The sequence below is a fragment of the Primulina huaijiensis genome, chromosome 10 (assembly GCF_012295235.1).
Source record: "Primulina huaijiensis isolate GDHJ02 chromosome 10, ASM1229523v2, whole genome shotgun sequence".
In the NCBI taxonomy this organism is placed as follows: Eukaryota; Viridiplantae; Streptophyta; class Magnoliopsida; order Lamiales; family Gesneriaceae; genus Primulina; species Primulina huaijiensis.
This window is the reverse complement of record NC_133315.1, coordinates 2,906,073-2,911,175: the sequence shown is the minus strand read 5'-3', so window position 1 is coordinate 2,911,175 and position 5,103 is coordinate 2,906,073. Positions and strand designations below refer to the sequence as shown.

Here is a 5,103-nt window from a genome sequence, read left to right as displayed (position 1 = left end):
TTTTTTTTTTTGGCTTTGTTTTACATATAAACATGTAATATTGAATATAAAACATAACTTTATCATATATTGAAGAACATTTTCTCTCCAAAAGTTTTGGTTTGTTTACATATTTTTGTATTTTTCAAATCAAACTTATCAAAGTTTAATACTTTGTGGCTTTTGTCAATTTTTCAATCACACGGATTTCAAAGACGAGTTCTTTGAAGGTTCTTTTGAAAGAGATTGTTATATATTCATCTTATTAGTTACTCAGCTTCATAATTTAAGAGTGAATATCACAAAATACTTGTTTCAAAGATCGGGAAAAAAACTAAAGATTTGTTGCATTCATGGATTGAGGGATCGATTTCATCCAAATATCCGAGTTTGTTTTTTTATGTTCACGAGGAATCATATCACATTCTCTCCGCAAAACCGTTTGTTGAGGAGTACCACTAACTGTCTTATGTCTTGTAATTCCCTTGAAGCTACACAACTCCTTGAACTGTTGTGACATATATTCCAATCTATTATCTGTCCTAAGATACTTCAGTTTCTTGTCTTGTTTATTTATATTCACAATTAGCCACTCATCAATTATAGACATGAAGTACCTTCTTCTAGCATGAAGTAGATTCCTTGACGGACCCCATAAATTTGAGTTAACATACTCAAATGGTCTAGAGGTGGTATGACTCCCTTTTATGAAATTTACTCTTTTAGTTTTCAAAGAATACAATATTCACACAGGTCTTGACCAAGAACTTGATCTTCACACAATAGATTATGTTTTGAAAAATCAGTTAATCTTGTTTACTCATAGGTCCTAACCTAAGGTGTTATAATTTTCCCATCACAGGTGGTTTGAGCTGTAGCAGATCTTTCTATTAGTATGGTACCTTTTAGTATGTACAATGTGTTCTTCTTTAACCCTTTCATGAACATTAATAAGCCCCCTTTAAATCTTGAGTGTACCACTTTCTGCCTTAAACATATATCCAAATGAATCAAGTGTTCCTAAGCATATTAGTTTCCTTTTGAGATCAAGAACATCCCTAAATTTGCTTAGCATTCTCTCTGCTCCATCATGTATCCCGAGCCTTATGGTACCAACAGGGCCGATCCTAACAATATATGGGCCTGAGTCTAACTTTTAAAATGAGGCATCTGAATCATAATGTGTGTTCATATTTTTTTTAGTTCCATAGCAATTTTTCAAATTAAATCAATACTTTAAAGACAATATAAAAAACTAAATGAATAAAAATATCAAACATGTCCAAAATAATTACTAAAAAACAACCCGCCTAACAGTTTTAGAGCTAAAAATACTAATCAAGTCTGTATATTCAAGTTGTTCAATAATTTCTTTCTCAATCGATAACATAGCTAATTCATTCAATCTTTCTTGTGACATGGTTGATCGGAGAAAAGTTTTGATGAGCTTTAACTTTGAGAAATTTTCGCTCTGCACTTGCTACTGTGACCGGGACAGTCAACAAGATTTTATAAGCAATATGAGCATTTGAGATTCTAAATGCAATCATTATTCATATGAGTATCACATAAAAACACGCTGATGATCAAGCGCAAACAATCTTTAGCCACATTAATAGCTTGAATGAATCTCACTTTTTACACAACTAAATAACTGGGAAAAGTTGTCTTACTCACCAACCGAATTCAACATCAAATATAGATATCAGTTACAGCCAATCACCACACATTCTTGATACGCCCCACATACACATTTTCAACCTTTCACTTTTGAATTTTGATTTTAGCTGGACCTGATATGGTGAACGAATGGACTGATTCCATGGGGCCTTTAGGGTTTTCAATTTTTCATCTCGTTATACTTTATATATATTGATATTTGAATACATATTTTAAGAAATATTTAGGTTTTTTCTATGCACTCTCAAGCAAAGTTTCATAGCAGGAGATTTCTTGATTTGGAAACTTCCTCGTGTATATATTACAAAAGCAAAAACAAAAGAGAAGTCTCAAATCTTGAATCCCCGCCTCAGAAAGAGTGATAAATCATTAATTCGAAGGTAATATATTATTGATTCTCTTTTTCTGATTTGTTCTGATCTTTATACTTGTCTTTAATCCGCCATGCTTCCCACAATTACTCCACCCTGATAAGAAAACTAGACTGGTTTGGTAAATCATACCAACAACTTATTGCCAACTAGATTAATTCATCCACTCCTGACTTTGATTTCGAAGATGACCGATAATTTCTTAAAATTTTACGAGTGATTTTTTTAATAATAAAATTCATGTTTCGGCCGCACTAATTCTTCACAAACTGGATTTTTCCTTTCGTTTCCATAGATGCATATGTGAGGGCTATCTAGTATTATATATAATAATTTTTTAAAAAAATTTTTGAGCCCCAGAAAAGATATGGGCCTCAGTCATTGGACTCATTTGACTCCAAATAAGCACGGCCCTGCACTACATGACTTAGAATTATACACAATACCAGTTTGTCCTACGACTTCAAGAAAGAAGAGCACAGGTCAACATGGGATATACTGCCGAAAGCAATCGCAAATGTAAATTTAAACCTTTTTGTACGTTATATGTGCATGTGTGAAGCATTTTCAGAGATATCCAAGAAAGCACCAATTAAATTATATATCTTCCCCAAGAAAAACAGAGTATTGCCTCTATGCTCCTGAGGAGAACTATTTAATGTCAATAATTTAATAACACGTCCTCCAGAAGTCGTGATATATTATGATTACTGCATTACCCTATGGCAAAGGGTAAGGATCTTTGTTATCATGGAAAAAAAGTAGTCTTTCACTAATAATTGCAGGAGGTAAAAAGAAAGAGAAAGAGAAGGGGAAAAAAGCTCAATAAAAACCATTACTTAAAGTTTACATTATAGCTACTTCAAGAAAACGAAAGGATCCACAGTATTCGCGCTACGCTTGCAGTGTTGAATAATAACAGATAAGAATTGAGTGCAGCGGCGACGCACAACAACAGCAAGAGGATCATCCATAGAGAAAGGAGTTGGATTCTTAATGGCATTACCGTACTATCTTCGAAAAAAGAAACAAAAGGATTAATAAAGAAATATATAATTTTAATGAGTTAGCTGAACATTTGAGAAGCTAAAGCCCAAAAGTAAGTTGTAAATCACAAAGATGGCAAGTAGAAGGCTTCATTGTCAACAATATAGTGTGCGACTAACACAACCACACATCTAACTACAAAATTTGCTATATAATAAAAGGAGGCTTTTGAGAATTTTCAAATTAGAAATTATGTCTTTTCTTACACATTTTGTGATGTATAATATAATTTCTTTAACTCACATATTCAAAATGGCTCGTGCAATTATGGTGAATTTAAAAACTGGATTCAACTAGCATTTAAAAAGGCTACAATATGTAAACTGATACTAGTGATTAGACATTAATACAGAAATACAATAATATTAATTTGAAACTATGAAATATTTTGTAGAAAAATCTAAAAGAAATAACTTTTCTTTTCCTTTTTTTAAAAAAAGACAAATAAATTCTCAAAAAAATATCAATCCTCAATTTTTTAAAAATTAATACATGAAGCAATGTTCTAATTGAGGTCCAAAAAAGTAGATATAAACACGTCATCGTCCTCAAACTCAAAGATATTGTTGCTTTTCTTTCCCTGCATTATATTCTCCGACAAATAAGAAAAACACACACAATGAAACGAAACGATGAATTCAATAACTCACCTATGACTTCTCCACATGCACTAAACTTGAACTTTCTCGATTCTCCAAGAAATTTTAGTTGATTATGTCGACAAAACCTACTTCAACTGCACCCAGATCATACCTCAGAACCAAGCGATTACCGAACAAGAGAGAAGCGAATCGAAGAGGTTTTACCGTTTCCAATCCTTTTGTCGAACCAGATTTTCGAAGCGGTTAAAGAATCCAAATCTTTGAAGTTCGAGTGCTCTGAGGTTGGCAAGAAAGTCGAACGCTTTTGCCCAATGCTACGCTCCGCTGCTCTTTGCCTCATCCACCACTGTGGAGCCCCATTCTACGACTGCGCCCTTCCCCAGAACTCTTGATGGCGATTGAGACTCTCGTGGATCTGAGATTTGATCAAATCTCATATTTATCGAGGTTTTATTTATGACGAAGATGTCTTCGTATTATTAACTGTCCTTGTGTTCGGATATCTCACACACACTAATGGGCTTGGACTCTTAGGTAATGGTTCGTGTGCTTGACTTTGTCAGAATTTGCATGAGTTTGGCCTTTTGCAGGCTGTGATTATTTGGAGTCAAATGAGTCCAATGACTTAGACCCATATCTTTTTTGGGGCCCAAAAATTTTTTTAAAAAATTATTATATATAATACTAGATAGCCCTCACATATGCATCTATGGAAACGAAAGGAAAAATCCAGTTTGTGAAGAATTAGTGCGGCCGAAACATGAATTTTATTATTAAAAAAATCACTCGTAAAATTTTAAGAAATTATCGGTCATCTTCGAAATCAAAGTCAGGAATGGATGAATTAATCTAGCTGGCAATAAGTTGTTGGTATGATTTACCAAACCAGTCTAGTTTTCTTATCAGGGTGGAGTAATTGTGGGAAGCATGGCGGATTAAGGACAAGTATAAAGATCGGAACAAATCAGAAAAAGAGAATAAATAATATATTACCTTCGAATTAATGATTTATCACTCTTTCTGAGGCGGGGATTCAAGATTTGAGACTTCTCTTTTGTTTTTGCTTTTGTAATATATACACGAGGAAGTTTCCAAATCAAGAAATCTCCTGCTATGAAACTTTGCTTGAGAGTGCATAGAAAAAACCTAAATATTTCTTAAAATATGTATTCAAATATCAATATATATAAAGTATAACGAGATGAAAAATTGAAAACCCTAAAGGCCCCATGGAATCAGTCCATTCGTTCACCATATCAGGTCCAGCTAAAATCAAAATTCAAAAGTGAAAGGTTGAAAATGTGTATGTGGGGCGTATCAAGAATGTGTGGTGATTGGCTGTAACTGATATCTATATTTGATGTTGAATTCGGTTGGTGAGTAAGACAACTTTTCCCAGTTATTTAGTTGTGTAAAAAGTGAGA

The 5,103-nt window shown here is 33.3% G+C and overlaps 1 long non-coding RNA gene across 2 annotated transcripts; it reads right to left on the bottom strand.

Annotated features, from left to right (window-relative positions):
- Positions 1-2,750: 2,750 nt before the first annotated feature.
- LOC140985810 (uncharacterized) lies at positions 2,751-4,100 on the bottom strand. Of its 2 annotated transcripts, none has more exons than XR_012176858.1 (3): positions 3,884-4,100; positions 3,728-3,813; positions 2,751-3,044 (listed from the first exon to the last, which is right to left on the bottom strand). It is a non-coding gene; the product is annotated as an uncharacterized lncRNA (long non-coding RNA). The 2 variants fall into 2 exon arrangements; XR_012176859.1 differs by having other exon boundaries at positions 2,751-3,040.
- Between the last annotated feature and the right edge of the window lie 1,003 nt (positions 4,101-5,103).